Source organism: Mustela nivalis (genome assembly GCF_964662115.1).
Source record: "Mustela nivalis genome assembly, chromosome: 6".
Lineage (NCBI taxonomy): Eukaryota > Metazoa > Chordata > Mammalia > Carnivora > Mustelidae > Mustela > Mustela nivalis.
The window spans coordinates 114,741,080-114,758,624 of record NC_139025.1 but is presented as its reverse complement, the minus strand read 5'-3'; positions in this window follow the sequence as shown (position 1 = coordinate 114,758,624).

The following is a 17,545-nucleotide window of genomic DNA, read 5'->3' as shown; positions in this document are numbered from 1 at the left end:
GTATTCAAGAAAAAGGCAGTCAACAGAAACTGACATCAAAATATCCAGATGTTGTAATGATCAGAAAAGGACTTTAAAACAACCATTATAAATTTTTATAAGGACTAAAAAGCAGATAAATGCATAATCAATGACCAGACATGGGATCTCAACAAAGATAGAGAAAACATTTAAAAAAAATTAAATGGAAATTCTGGGACAGAAAATACTATAAAATAAAAATAAAATAAAATAAAAATAAAAAATAAAATAATAAATAAATAAATAAATAAAAATAAAATAAAAAATTCACTGTCTGGACTTAATAGCAAATTGGAAGTAGTGGGGAAAAAGAGTCAGTGAACTTGAATATAAGTTAATAGAAATTGACAATCTGAGGAACAGAAAAAAAAACTGAAGAAAAATAAAGTGTCAAATTCCAATTTTCTGAAAAAAATTCCAAATTTCAAAAAAAAAAAAGGTGAAATTGTAGTCCTGGAATAAGTGAGAATGGGGGAGAAAAATAGTGGCTGCAAACTTACCAAATTTTATGAATTATACTGATGTATGGATCCAAAAGCCTTAAAGACACAAAAAGGATAAATACAAAGAAAACCACACCTAAACGCATCATAAATTGGTGAATCCAAGATAAAATCTTAAAAGCAGCCAGACTAAAGGTACATGTGACAGAATAACAATGATATAAATCTGATTTCTCATCAGAAATAATGGGAGCCTGGGGAGGAGCCAAGATGGTGGTGGAATAGCAGACTGAGATGACTTCAGGTCATAGGAGTTCACATAGATAGTTATCAAACCATTCTGAACACCTACAAACCCAACAGGAAATGGAAAAGAAGAAGAGCAGCAATTCTAGAAACAGAAAATCTACCACTTTCTGAAAGGTAGGATGTGCGGAGAAGTGAATCTGAAGAGACGGGAAGATAGACGGGTGGGGTGGGGGGCAACTCCTGGCAAGCAGGAGTTGGAGCACAAAATTCAAAACTTTTAAAAGTCTGCTCCACTGAAAGACATTGCTCCAGAGGTTAAGCCGGGGTGGAGCCCTCATGCAGACAGTATGTTATCAGGTCCCATGGGGTCCCAGAAGGATTGGGGGTGTCTGGGTGTACCAGAGCTCGCAGGTTATCAGAATGGGGAACCCAGCTACAGAAATGGAGATGAGGAGTGAGCTCTCAGCTTGGGGTTACCTTAAACCATGATCCACGGCATATTCAGACCACTGCTCTTTGAGCAGGGACCCCACAAGTGGCAGATCCAGGGAGACTCACCTTCTTCCTCTGGAGGCAGGAATATGCTGGGTTTGGAGACTCCAAACAGGGCTGTGTGCCAGAGATAGATACACTTGGTCACAAACCAGGTGAGCTCAGAGCACAGCAGGAGACTAGGGAGATAGGAGGAATTGAGTGCTTTTCTCCGAGGAAGACTGAGGAGTGAGGCCCTGAGCTCTTGGCTCCTCCAGGCCGGAGATTGGGAGGCTGTCATTTTCATTCCTGCCCTCCAAAGCAGTACCAAAGGCATTCAGGGAACAAAAGCTTCTGAGAGCAAACCCGAGCAGATTACTTAGCCCAGCCCCTGGCAAGGGCTGTATACAATTCCACCTTGGGCAAAGACATTTGAGAATCACTACAAGAGGCCCCTCCCCCAGAAGATCAGCAAGAACATCCAGCCAAGGTCAAGCTCACTGATCAAGGGAAGAGAGGAATTCCAGAGGAGGGGAAAGCAAAGCATGGAATTCATGGCTTTCTCCCCATGATTCTTTAGTCTCACAAAGTTAATTAAATTTTTTAAATTGTATTTTTTTCTTATTCTAATTTTTTAAAATGTCATCTTTTCTCTCGAAGCCTTTTAACTAGTTTATCTTAACAATACCTTTCTTTAAAAAAATCTTTTTAGGGGCGCCTGGGTGGCTTGGTGGGTTGAGCCTCTGCCTTCAGCTCGGGTCATGGTCTTGGGGTCCTGGGATCAAGCCCCATATCGGGCTCTCTGCTCAGCAGGCAGGGAGCCTGCTTCCTCTTCTCTCTCTGCCTGCCTCTCTGCCTACTTGTGATCTCTCTCTCTGTCAAATGAATAAATAAAATATTTTATAAAAATAAAAAATATTTTAAAACCCTCATTATTATAGTCGTATTTTATCCTTCATTGTGGTAACCTTATTTTTTTTGTATACATATAGGGTTTTTTCTTCTAAAAAATTTTTGGGATACAATTTCTTCTAACAGATTAAAATATACCCTATATCTAGCACAGGGCTTTGTTCTAGTCTCCAGCCTGAGTTAATTCTCTCCACTTTCTTTTTCCAACCAACTTATCATATCAATTCCTTTCTTAGGATTTTTAAAAAATTCTAATCTTTAGTCATATTCCATCCCTTCATCATATTTACCCTTATTTTTGTATATATAAGTTTTTCTTTCTTTAAAATTTTGGGAGGTAGTTTCTTCTAAGAGACCAAAATACACCCAAAATCAAGAGGGTAGCTCTATTCTATTCACCAGTCTGATATATATATATATATATATATATATATATATATATATATTTTTTTTTTTTTTTTTTTAATTAAAAAAAATTTTAAAAAATTCCTTTTACCCCCCTTTCTTCTTCCCCTGATATTTGGGGACTCTTCTGATTTAGGTAGTGTACATTTTTCTGGGGTCTTTGCCACCCTTCTAGTATTTTATTCTCTCGCTCATATATTCTTATCTGGATAAAATGACAAGGCAGAAAAACTTACCACACACACACACACACAAAACAAGAGGCAGAACTGAAGGCTAGGGACCTAATCAAAACATACATTGGTAATATGTCAGATCCAGAGTTCAGAATGATGATTCTCAAGGTGCTACCTGGGCTTGAAAAAGGCATGGAAGATATTAGAGAAACCCTGCCTAGGGAAATAAAAGCCCTTTCTAGAGAAATAAAAGAACTAAAATCTAACCAAGCTGAAATAAAAAAAGCTATTAAAGAGGTGCAATAAAAAATGGAGGCTCTTATTGCTAGGATAAATGAAGCAGAAGACAGAATTAGTGATATAGAAGACCAAATGATGGAGAATAAAGAAGATGAGCAAAAGAGAGACGAACAATTACTGGACCACGAGGGGAAAATTTGAGAGATAAGTGATACCATAAGACAAAAGAATATTAGAATAATTGGGATTCCAGAAGAAGAAAGAGAGAGGGGGCAGAAGGTATACTGGAGCAAATTATTGTAGGGAATTTCCCTAATATGGCAAAGGAAACAAGCATCAAAATCCAGGAGATGCAGAGAACTCCCCTCAAAATCAATAAAAATAGGTCCACACCCCGTCATCTAATAGTAAAACTTACAAGTCTTAGTGACAAAGAGAATATCTTGAAAGCAGCCAGGGACAAGAAGTCTATAACATACAATGGTAAAAATATTAGACTTATCCACAGAGACCTGGCAGGACAGAAAGAGCTGACAAGATATATTCAGAGCACCAAATGAGAAAAACATGCAGCCAAGGATACTATATCCAGCTAGGCTATCATTGAAAATAGAAGGAGAGATAAAAAGCTTCCAGGACAAACAAAAACTAAAAGAATTTGTAAACATCAAACCATCCCTACAAGAAATATTGAAAGGCATCCTTTAAGCAAAGAGAGAGCCTAATAATAGTAGTAGACCAGAAAGGAATAGAGATAATATACATTATACAGTAATCAGTATCTTTCAAAATCTTTCAAGCATCATCTCTTTCAATAGTTACCCTGAATGTAAGTGGGCTAAATGACCCAATCAAAAGTCACAGGGTGGGGCACCTGGGTGGCTCAGTGGGTTAAAGCCTCCGCCTTTGGCTCGGGTCATGATCCCAGGGTCCTGGGATCGAGTCCCGAATCTGGCTTTCTGCTCAGCAGGGAGCCTGCTTCCCCCTCTCTCTCTGCCTGCCTCTCTGCCTATTTGTGATCTCTGTCTGTCAAATAAATAAATAAAATCTTTTTTTAAAAAGACACAGGGTATCAGAATGGATAAAAAAACAAAACCCGGGGTGCCTGGGTGGCTCAGTGGATTAAGCCGCTGCTCAGGTCATGATCTCAGTGTCCTGGGATCGAGCCCCGCATCGGGCTCTTTGCTCAGCGGGAGCCTGCTTCTCTCTCTCTCTCTCTGCCTGACTCTCCGCCTACTTGTGATCTCTTTCTCTGTCAAATAAATAAATAAAATCTTTAAAACAAAACAAAACCCATCAATATGCTGTTTACAAGAAACTCACTTTAGAACCAAGGACACCTCCAGATTTAAAGTGAGGGGGTGGAAAACAATTTACCATGCTAATGGGCATCAAAAGAAAGCTGGGGTGGCAATCCTTATATCAGATAAATTAGATTTTAAACCAAAGAGTATAATAAGAGATGAGGAAGGACACTATATCATACTGATAGGGTCTGCCCAACAAGAAGATCTAACAATTTTAAATATCTATGCCCTAACATGGGAGCAGCCAATTATATAAACAAATTAATAACAAAATCAACAATAATCGACAATAATGCAATAATACAATAATAGTAGGGGACTTTTACACTCCCCTCACCAAAATGGACAGATAATATAGGCAAAAGATCAACAAGGAAATAAAGGCCTTAAATGACACACTGGACCAAATGGACATCACAGATATATTTAGAACATTCCATCCCAAAGCAACAGAATACACATTCTTCTCTAGTGCACATGGAACATTCTCCAGAATAGATCACATCCTGGGTCACAAATCAGGTCTCAACTGGTATCAAAAGATTGGGATCATTCCCTGCATATTTTCAGACCACAATGCTCTGAAGCTAGAACTCAATCACAAGAGGAAAGTTACAAAAAACCCCAAGTACATGGAGGCTAAGGAACATCCTACTAAAGAATGAATGGGGGATGCCTGGGTGGCTCAGTTGGTTAAGCGGCTGCCTTTGGCTCAGGTCATGATCCCAGTGTCCTGGGATTGAGTCCCACATTGGGCTCCTTGCTCAGCAGGGAGCCTGCTTCTCCCTCTGCCTCTGCCTGCCACTCTGTCTGCCTGTGCTCACTCTCTCTGACAAAAAAAAAAAAAAAAGTCAACCAAAAAATTAAAGAATTGAAAAAATTCATGATAATGAAAACACAGCTGTTCAAAATCTGTGGGACACAGCAAAGGCATTCCTCAGAGGAAAATATATAGCAATACAAGCTTTTCTCAAGAAACAAGAATGATCTCAAATACACAACCTAACCCTACACCTAAAGGAGCTAGAGAAAGAACAGCAAAGAAAGCCTAAGCCCAGCAGGAGAAGAGAAAAACTAAAGATCAGAGCAGAAATCAATGAAATAGAAACCAAAAGAACAGTAGAACAGATTCACAAAACTAGGAGCTTTGTCTTTGAAAGAATTAATAAAATTGATAAATCCCTGGCCAGACTTATCAAAAAGAGAAAGGACCCAAATAAATAAAATCATGATTGAAAGGGGAGAGATCATAACCAACACCAAAGAAATACAAACAATTATAAGAACACATTATGAGCAACTATGTGCCAGCAAATTTGACAACTTGGAAGAAATGGATGCATTCCTAGAGACATATAAACTACCCAAACTGAACCAGGAAGAAATAGAAAATCTGAACAGACCGATAACCAGTAAGGAGATAGAAGCAATCATCATAAATCTCCCAATAAACAAGAGCCCAGGGCCAGACAGCTTCCCAGGGGGTTCTCCCAACATTTAAAGAAGAATTAATACCTATTCTTCTGAACCTGTTCCAAAACATAGAAATAAAAGGAAAACTTCCAAACTCATTTTATGAGGCCAGCATTACCTTGATCACAAAACCAAAGACCCCATCAAAAAAGAGAATTACAGACCAATATCCTTGATGAATACAGACACAAAAATTCTCACCAAAATACTAGCCAATAGGATCCAACAGTACATTAAAGGAATTCTTCACCACGACCAAGTGGGATTTATTCCAGGGCTGCAAGTTTGGCTCAACATCCGCAAATCAATCAATGTGATACAATACATTAATAAAAGAAAAAACAAGAACCATATGATACTTTCTATAGATGCAGAGAAAGCATTTGACAAAGTATAGAATCCATTCTTGATCAAAACTCTTCAATGTGTAGGGATAGGTGGTACATACCTCAATATCATCAAAGCCATATATGAAAAACCCACAGCGAATATCACTCTCAATGGAGAAAAACTGAGAGCTTTTACACCATGGTCAGGAACATCACAGCTATTCATGGCAGTTATATCACCACTGCTATTCAATATAGTACTAGAAGTCCTAACCTCAGCAATCAGACAACAAAAATAAATTAAAGGTATCCAAATCGGCAAAGAAGAGGTCAAATTATCACTCTTTGCAGATGATATAGTACTTTATATGGAAAACCCAAAAGACCCCACTCCAAATCTGCTAGAACTTGTACAGGAATTCAGTAAAGTGTGAGGATATAAAATCAATGCACAGAAATCAGTTTTCAAGCTCTATTACAAAGCTGACATAATCAAGACAGTATGGTACTAGCACAAAAACAGACATATATATCAATAGAACAGAATAGAGAGTCCAGAAATAGACCCTCAACTCTATGGTCAACTAATCTTTGACAAAGCAGGAAAGAATGTCCAATGGAAAAAAGACAGTCTCTTCAACAAATGGTGTTGGGAAAATTGAACAACCACATGCAGAAAAATGAAACTGGACCATTTCCTTACACCACACACAAAAATACACTCAAAATGGACGAACGACCTCAATGTGAGAAAGGAATCCATCAAAATCCTTGAGGAGAACACAGGCAGCAACCTCTTTGACCTCAGCCACAGCAACTTCTTCCTAGAAACATTGCCAAAGCCAAGGGAAGCAAGGGCAAAATGAACAATTGGGACTTCATCAAGATCAAAAGGTTTTTCACAGCAAAGGAAAGAGTCAACAAAACCAAAAGACAACTGACAGAATGGGAGAAGATATTCGCAAATGACATATCAGATAAAGGTCTAGTACCCAAAATCTATAAAGAACTTATCAAACTCGACGCCCAAAGAACAAATAATCCAATCAAGAAGTGGGCAGAAGACCTGAACAGACATTTCTGCAAAGAAGACATCCAGATGGCCAACAGACACATGAAAAAGTGCTCCATATCACTTGGCATCAGGGAAATACAAATCAAAACCACAATGAAATACCATCTCACACCAGTCAGAATGGCTAAAATTAACAAGTCTGGAAATGACAGATGCAGGCAAAGATGTGGAGAAAGGGGATCCCTCCTACACTGTTGGTGGAAATGCAAGCTGGTGCAGTCACTCTGGAAAACAGCATGGATGTTCCTCAAAAAGTTGAAAATAGCAATCGCACTACTGGGTGTTTACCCTAAAGATACAAATGTAGTGGTCCAAAGGGACATGTGCACTTGAATGTTTATAGCAGCAATGTCCACAATAGCCAAACTATGGAAAGAACCTAGATGTCCATCAACAGATGAATGGATAAAGAAGAGGTGGTATATATACAATGGAATACTATGCAGCCATCAAAAGAAATGAAATCTTGCCATTTGCAATGACATGGATGGAATTAGAGGGTATTGTGCCGAGAGTAATAAGTCAATCAGAGAAAGACAATTATCATATGTTCTCCCTGATATGAGGAATTTGAGAGGCAAAGTGGGAAGTTTGGGGGGTAGGGAAGGAAAAAATGAAACAAGATGGGATGGGAGAGAGAGAAACTATAAGAGACTCTTAATCTCACAATACAAACTGAGGGTTGCCCGGGGGGAGAGGGGTAGGGATAGGGTGGTTGGGTTATGGACATTGGGGAGGGTACATGCTATGGAGAATGCTACAAAGCGTGTAAGCCTGATGATTCACATACCTGTACCCCTGGGGCTAATAATACATTATATGTCAATTAAAAAAAAGAAATAATGGGAGCCTAAATGGCAATGGAATGACTTTTTTCAAATATGTATAATTGCCATATAACTTCATGTTAGTTTTAGGTGTATAACATAATTATTTGATACATGACTATTTTATAAAATGATTACTATATTAAGTTTATTCAACCTCCATTACCAAACATAGTTAGAAATTTCCTTTCTTTTTTTTCTTTTTTTTAAATTTTATTTATTTATTTGACAGAGAGAGATCACAAGTAGGCTGAAAGGCAGGCAAAGAGAGAGGAAGGGAAGCAGGCTGAGCAGAGAGCCCGATGCAGGACTTGATCCCAGGACCCTGGGATCATGACCTGAGCCGAAGGCAGAGGCTTAACCCACTGAGCCACCCAGGTGCCCCAGAAATTTCCTTTCTTGTAATGAGAACTTTTAAGATTTATTCTCTTCGCAATTTTGAAATATACAATACAGTATTATTAACTATAGTCACCATGCCATACATTACATCCCGAGGACTTATTTCATAACTGGAAGTTTGTACCTTTTGACCACTTCAGCCATTTCACCCATCTCCCAGTTCTTACCAATCTGTTTCTGAGTCTGTAAGTTGGGTTTAAAAAAAAATCCACATATAAGTAGGAGAAAATATTTGCAAAACATAGCTGACAAAGAACTTGTATCCAAAATACACAAAGAACTCCTACAAGTAATAATGAGATAAATAACTTGGTTTAAAAAATGAGCAGAATAACCATACTTACAAAGAAAGATATGTAAATGAAAAAGGTACTTCAAAATCATTAGACATCAAAGAAATGCAAATTAAAACAAAAAAAGTTTTGTGAGATAAAACAAGTGAGATACTATTTTATGCCCACTCAGAATGGCTAAATGTACAAGGATTGACAATAAATGTTAGCAAAGATGTGGAGCAACTGAAACTCTCATGCATTGCTGGTGGGAGTGTAAAATGGTGTAACTGTGGAGAACAATTTGGCAATTTCTGAGGTACACATCTATATCCTATGACCTGTGACTCCTCTCTTAGGTATTTAAGAGAATTGTACACTTACGTACACAAGAGGACCTTACAAGAATGTTCATAGCAGCTTCATTCACAATCGCCAACACAGGAAACAACCCATATACCCATCAATAGAAAAATGGATAAGGAACCTGTGGCATATTCATATAATTGAATAAAAAAGGAATAAATTATACACACGACATAAATGACAGTCATAGATGTTATGTTGAATGAAAGAAACTAGATACAAAAGAGTGAATATATCCATTTATATAAATTTCTAGAACAGGAAAATTTGATCCTGATCTTCCTCCACCCTGTCTTCCAAAATTTTCTTCTCTTTGTCTACATGAACTGGCTCTTCTCATCTGTCTGGCCTCATCCTGCACTATACTCCTTTAACTACCACTCTCCAGCAGTACTGGCTATCTTTTAGTCTCAGTAATGTCCAAGACTTCTTGCAAATGCTGTTTTTCAAATGTTCTTCATTCTTTTGGCTAAACTTGACTCTTAGTCTTAGATTAAATATTTCTTCCTCAGTGGAGGCTATTCTAACATTCTTCTTCAGCCTGGATTGAGTAATCTCTCAACCATAAACTCACCATTTTCTATGCTTTTCTTCTTTAGCATTTAACACAATTGTAATTAAGTAATTATTTGTTGTATAGTATATCTCCTCCACTAAATTATAAGGCTCAGAGAACAAGGTATGCATTTATCTTGTTTAGTTGCCATATTGTTTGTAGATAATAAATATTGTTAAATTAATGAATGAATGAGAAATGAGATAATATTAAAACAATCTGGACCAAGTTCTGAGTGGCAAATCTGATGTGGACATCGTGTGGCCCAAGAATGAGATAGGCTTCCTCCTCCTTGCATGAAATAGCAAAATTTTCCTAGATTTGCCTGGTAGAATTTTCTCAGTGGTTATTTAGGTAGGAGGCAAGTTCTTATTTTTCTGGTTTATCCTCTTCCAATTATAATTTATGGAATCTAAATGTAATGCCCCAAATGGCATGAATACTTTCATTTCACATCTTTTCATCCTGGGATGTTTAGGGCTGAGAACAAGATGGGAAAGAGGAGTTTTGGGACCTGATACTGTATATTATGGTAGAAATATGGTGAATCTTTATGTGCAGAGTGGTTGCAATGGAATGTAAATGCCCTAAGTAGTGGTACTCTATTTAAACCAAGATACATAATATCTATTTGTCAAAGGGAAAACTACATATCATCTTGATATCTATTTGTCAAGAGGAGAGATATATAGTACCTTTAATTTCTGTTGCCTTTCCGGGACCTAGTGCTAGTCAGTTTCTTGGCTCAAGAGTGGGTGTTCTATAGACATCTTTAGGTCTAGTAGCAGATGCTGTTAGTGCCCTTCCCATATCTCTTGGGCCTTAACACTCCGGTGTTTTCTGGAAGCCTTCCACTAGCCAACATCTGTACCTCTTTTCCTAATAGCTTCTCTCCTTAACTGACCCAGATATTCTGGGGAATTAACACCTACTTGTGAGTAGCCCTCAACTAGCCTCCTACCCCTGTGTGTGGGAAGTGTAATTCTGAAGCTTGGGTTTTATGTTGTTTCCCATCATCTCTGCAGGATTAAGCTCCAATTGACCATAGTGGTAGGTAGCTTGAAAATACATCCTTTATTGATTGCTTTCGTTCCCTTTTTTCATTTCTCCTTTTTCCACTTAATATACAGTCTAACATCCTGAGATGGAGAACAAAGTGTGAAAGGGAAAAAGTATTGATGCCAGTTGGAGCATCAGCTCCTCCCAACATTCCATTTCACCTTTCAAATAACTTACTTATATTTGAACCTCTGTCTAAGATTATCTTCTGGAGGAACTCAAAGACAGGTGACACACTGGGATGACCCAATTAAAGAGGCAAAATCTAATGCCTGTTCACAAGGGTAAATGTTCTTAATCTCAACACAAATGAGGGAGATGACTAACTTCCAAGAGAAACAGTATGATGGATCCTCAAGATAATCCCAGGTATGGCAAGAGAATGTGTGAGGAACCTATGAACAGCAGACCTATGAGAAAGTCCCTGCAATGGGAGGCAACATGCATCTGACCATTCTAACACATATCTTACATTGAATCACAGAAAAACTAGACAATTGCTATCTAAGTCACTCAAGACTACAAAAGTTGCCCTATTCGGGATTAGTCATATTCTGTTTCTTACTGGATATACTAGAACAACCCTTTATTTCTTTTTAGAAAGACTTGGAAATAAACTGTACATTTAGAGAAAAGTTGCAAGGACTGTAAAGGAATATCCCATACTCTTTATCTAAATTCACACATTAATATTTTGCTCTGTTCACTTTAATATTTGTTCTTTTATCTACCTAAATACACAAGGACCTTTTCATAAGGCCTATTCAACTTCTATTTTTACCACCATCCAGCTCATAGATGACAATAGTTCATTTCATCTTTTCTGTAGGACATGGGGTTCTTCTGTTCCTGAAAACAGTCTCCAATTCAGAGGTGATGGTAGTATTTCACTAAATATTTATGTTATTTGGGGCACTTGGGTGCGTTTAAGCGTCTATCTTTGGCTCAGGTCATGATCCCAGGGTCCTGGGATGGAGCCCCACATCATGCTCCCTGCTCAGTGGGGAGCCTGCTTCTCCCTCAGCCTACTGTTCTGCCTGCCTGTGCTCTGTCTCTCTCTTTGTGTCAAATAAAATATTTAAAAAATATTTGTTATTGAAGTTTTGCCAGGACCTTTTACTTCTGATCCTTTCATCAATTACCCTTCAGTTTTATATGGATCTATCATCAGTTTAAGATGCTCCTGGTGGGGGGGTGGGAGGTTGGGGTACCAGGTGGTGGGTATTATAGAGGGCACAGATTGCATGGAGCACTGGGTGTGGTGCAATAATAATGAATACTGTTATGCTGAAAATAAATAAATTTTAAAAAAAGATGCTCCTGGTTTATTTGATTGGAGGTGATATTCATATGTTGGTGTCAGCTTCTGACTGACTACATTTATAACAGAACAAATTATAGTTATTTATTTGCATACTTGAACTCTTGCCTTGCTCTTTGGGATCACCAAACAGTTTTATAGCTTTAGTACAAATACATGAATCAATCCATTCAACAAATGTTTATTAAGCATCTTATGCATTCTAGGCACTGTTCTTGTCATTGACCATATATAGTGGTGAAAAACCTGACAAAGTCCCTGCTGTGCTCAAGTTTACATCCTAGAGGGGTATATCAGTCAGCTGTCATTACAACAGTGCTGCATAATAAACCCTCCCGGTGTTCTAAGTAGCTTACAATAGCAGGTACTTACTCTTCTCACTCACAGGTCTGCAGATCAGATGAGGATTGGCTGATCTTGACTGGGTTTGCCAGTGTTTGGCTGGGTGAAGCTGAAGACCAGGTTTCAAGTCAAGTTGAGATTTCCATCACATGTCTTCACTATTCTGGGACAATCTGCCTACCTGAGGCACATTCTCCCCATGGTGGATGGCAGAAATATAAGAGATGTGAGTAAGAGTCTTTTAGGTCCTCAACTCAGGATTGTCACAGCCACCTCTGCTTACACCCCATGAACTACACTACACGCTATACATATACATATACATATACATATACATATACATATACATATACATTTCACTGAGGTAGGAGGTTTTGCAGAGTCACGTGGTGACAGTTTGGGCAGAAAAAAAATGATTCAAACTACCATGATGAAGGGTGGGAGAAAGGAAACAAATAAATATATATACCAAATATGAAGCAAGTTAATGACATAGAAAAGGAAGAGAAGGAGTAATCTCTTGGATAGGATGGTCAGGGAAAGCTTTTCTGAAAAGGTGATATCTGAGCAGAGTCCTGAAAGAAGTGAAGGAACAAGATTTGTGGATTTCTGGGATACACTGTGGGAAGAGAGAACAGTAAATGAAAAGGCCCCAAGGTGGGAGCTTGCCTGAAGGGATCAAGGAATTGCAATGAATCCTGCATGACTAGAGTATAATGAGCAAGAGGGAAAGCAGTATAAAATGAAACCCATTCTTTTGTCAATAGATATTTAAATTGTTTCTAATTTTTCACTGTAACAAAAAGTGCTAGACTGACTATCCTTATATGATGCCTCTTTATGTATATGATAAAATCTTTCTTTAGGATTAATATCTAGAGATGCAATTACTAAGTCATAGGGTGTACACCTATCTTTGAGTTTACTAAGCATTAAAAATTGCTTTCCAAAGCATTTTTCACCAGTGTACACTTTGACTGGCAGTGCATAAAATTCCATTTGCAGTTGATAAAGTCAAACTTTTTAATATAAAAATAATCTTATTATGGTATTTGCACATTTTATTCTAACATATTAATAGGGCTGTCATAGTATATTATTATAACATTTTATCATTGCGGTTTTATTTTATATTTCCCTAATTGCTGGTGAAGTTGAACTTTTTTTTTTAACATTATTGCCATTAAAAAAAAAAGAAAAAATATTATTGCCATTTGGATTTCCTTTGGAAACTGCTTAAATAGATCCTTTGTCAATTTTTATTTTGTGTTATTTGACTCTAACTTTTTTCTTTACATAGAATTCCTCTATATATTCTGGATACTGACTCTTTGTCAGATATATAGAGATATGTATCTTCCTATAGGTGAGCATATTTCTTTGACTGTTGTTATATTTTGTATTACAGAAGTTTTAATTTTAAATTTATCAAATTTATAAAGATTTTTCATTGTGGGTTATAAATTTTATTTATATTAAAAATGCCTGAGGGGAAAGAGCCCCGCATTAGGCTCTCTGCTCAGCAGGGAGCCTGCTTCCCCCCTCTCTCTGCCTGCCTCTCTGCCTACTTGTGATTTTCTCTCTGTCAAATAAATAAATAAAATCTTTAAAAAAAAAAAAAAGAAAAGTTATTGGGGAACAGAATGTCAAATTATCCCTTCACTGAGTACTTATTAATTTTATTTATTTTTTAATATGTTTTTTTAAGATTTTATTTATTTATTTGACAGAGAGACAGTATGAGAGAGCATGAGAGAGAAGATCAGAAGGAGAAGCAGACTCCCCATGGAGCAGGGAGCCTGATGTGGGACTTGATCACAGGACTCTGGGATCATGACCTGAGCTGAAGGCAGCTGTCTAACCAACTGAGCCACCCAAGTGCCCCAGTACTTATTAATTTTAAAGGGGAAAATGTACAATAGAACGATTTGGCAATCACAATTGTAACTAAGTAGTCAAGCTTGGCATCATCAATAGAAGGTTAGCTTAACATCACATACTTCATGATGTAGAACAGGGGGAGGTGTGTACCATCATCTGTAAGGAGTTTTTGCTAGAAATGTTTGACTTGAGTTTAATGATAGTCCCACAAAACAGGAATGTGGGGCATTCTAAAAGACAACTGACCCAAACTATTCAAGGGTTTAATGTCGTGAAGAACAGAGGGAGGTGATAGGATTGTTCTAGCTGAAGGAGACTACAGACATACAACAGACATAAAACAGATGAAATTCACTGATTCTGAATTTTCTCTAAATTTTAAGTAAAAATTTTTTATTTATTTGAGAGATAGAAAAAGAGAGAGAGAGAGAGAGAATATGAGTGTGGGGAAGGGTAGAGAGAAAAGCAGACTCCCTGCTGAGCAGGGAGCCTGATGGGGGACTATATTTTAGAACTTGCTTGACATTCTCCATAAATAAATAAAAACAAAAACAAAACAAAAAATTGTCAATCTTTGTTTGGAATTGCATTGAATCCACAGATTTATTTAGAGAGTTGATATCTTAATATTTCAAAATGTTAAGTAGACACTGATAGGATTACAAAAAAAAATGGGAAAAGTCTAAAACCATCATGGGAGATTTGAACATAGAGAAACCCACAAATAAAGAGTAGTAAAGAAGCAGAAACATTTTTGTATCTTTTTAAATATTTTATTTATTTGTCAGAGAGAAAGAGAGAGGGCACAAACAGGGGGAGCAGCAGGATAAGGAGCAGCAGGCTCCCTACCGAGCAAGGAGCCTGATGTGGGACTCCATCCCAGGACCCTGGGATTATGACTCGAGCCAAAGGCCAACTGAGCCACCCGGGCATCCCAAAACAGAAATATTTTTAAAGATTTATTAAAAGTCCAGCTACTAACATACAGTACAACACTAGTTTCCGGTGTACAATATAATGACTAAACACTTCCACACATTGCCTACTGCTCATCACAAGTGCATTCCTTAATCCCTATCACCTATTTCACCCATCCACCACCCCCCACCGCTAACCATCAGTTTGTTCTCTGTAGCAGCTATGGGTCTGTTTCTTGGTTTGCCTCTCTCTCTTTTCCCCCTTTGCTCATTTGTTTTATTTCTTAAATTCCACATATGAGTGAAATCATATGGTATTTGTCTTTCTCTGACTCATTTCACTTAGCATTATTCTATCTAGCTCCATCCATGTCATTGCAAATGGCAGGATTTCATTCCTTTTTATGGCCACATTGTATATATGTAAATACCACATCTTTTTTCTCCATTCATCAGTCAATGGGCACTTGGGCTGTTTTCATAATTTGGCTATTATAGATAATGCTACTATAAACATTGGGGCGCATGTATCCCTTTGAATTAGTATTTCTGTATCCTTTGGGCAAATAGCTACAGTACAATTGCTGGATCATAGGATAGTTCCATTTTTAACTTTTTGAGGAAACTCCATACTGTTTTCCACAGTGTTTACACCAATTTACATTACCACCAACAGTGCAAGAGTGTTCTCCTTGCTCTACATCATTCTCTCCAACACCTGTGGTTTCTTGTCTTGATTTTAGCCATTCTGACAGGTGTGAGGTTATATCTCATTGCAGTTTTGATTTGCATTTAACTGATGATCGGTGATGTTGAACATGTTCATGTGTCTATTGGCCCTCTGTATGTCTTCTTTGGCAAAATGTCTGTTCATGTCTTCGACCCATTTCTAAATTGGATTATTCATTTTTTGGGTGTTGAGTTTTCCAAGTTTCTTGCATATTTTGGATACTAACCATTTATCAGATATGGCATTTGCAAATAGCTTCTCGCACTCTCTAAGTTGTCTTTTAGCATTGTCTATTGTCTCCTGCACTGTGCAGAAGGTTTCTATCTTGATGAAGTCCCAGTAGTTTATTTTTGCTTTTGTTTCCCTTGCTTAGGAGACATATCTAGAAAGATGTTGCCATGGCCATTGTCAAAGAAGTTACTACTTGTGTCCTTTTCTAAGATTTTTATGGTTTTCTGTCTCACATTTAGGTCTTTAGTCCACTTTGAAGTTTTTTTTTTCTAAGATTTATTTACTTTTATTTTAGAGAGAGTGGGAGTGGGGCAGGAGAAGAGGGAGAGAGAGAATCTCAAGCAGACCCCCCACTGAGCACAGATCCTGACATGGGGCTTGATCTCACAACACTGAGGTCATGACCTGAGCCGAAATCAAGAGTCAGATGCTTATCTAAATGAGCCATTCATGCCCTCTTTAATACATCTTGAATTTATTTTTGTATGTGGTGTAAGAAAGTGGTCCAGTTTCATTGTTTTGCATGCTGCTGTCCCAATTTTCTCAACACCATTTGTTGAAGAGACTTTTTCTCAGGGAATATTTCTTCCTGCTTTGCCAAAGACCATGCAGTTATGGATTCATTTTCAAGTTTCTATTCTGTTCCATTGGTCTATGTGACTATTTTTGTGCAAATATCATACTGCTTTGATTACAGCTTTGTAATATAACTTGAAGTCTAGAATTGTGATGCCTCCAGCTTTTCTTTTTTTCTTTTTTAAAAGATTTTATTTATTTGTCAGAGAGAGAGAGAAGCACAAGCAGGGGTAGAGGTAGGCAGGTGGAGGAGCAGGCTTCCCACTGAGCAGGGAGCCCAATGAGGGACTTGATCCCAGGACCATGGGATCATGACCTGAGCTGAAGGCAGATACTTAACCGACTGAGCCATCCCCAAGTCCCAAGCAAATCTTTGGCTTTTTCACAATTGCTTTTGCTATTTGGGGTCTTTGGTAGTTCCACACAAGTTTTAGGATTGTTCTAGTTCTGTGAAAAATGCTATTGGTATTTTGATAAGGATTTCATTTAATATGTAATTTTTTGTATAGTACAGACATTTAAAAAATATTTTTTCTTCTAATCCATGAGCATGGAATATCTTTCCATTTCTTCATGTCATCTTCAATTTCTTTCATCAGTGTTTTATAGTACAGGTCTTTTACCTCTTTGGTTATGTTTATTCCTAGATATTGTTTTTGGTGCAGTTGTAAGTGGGATCAATTCCTTAATTTCTCCTTCTGCTGCTTCATTATTGGTATATAGAAATGCAACAGATTTCTGTATGTTCATTTTGCATCCTGCAACTTTACTGAATTCGTGTATCAGTTCTAGCAATTTTTTGGTTGCACCTTTTGGGTTTTCTGTATATAGTATCACATCATCTGCAAATAGTTAAAGTTTTACTTCTTCTTTGCTGATTTGGATACATCTTATTTCTTTTCATTGTCTGACTGCTGAGGCTAGGACTTACAGTACTGTATTAAGTAACAGTGGTGGAAGTGGA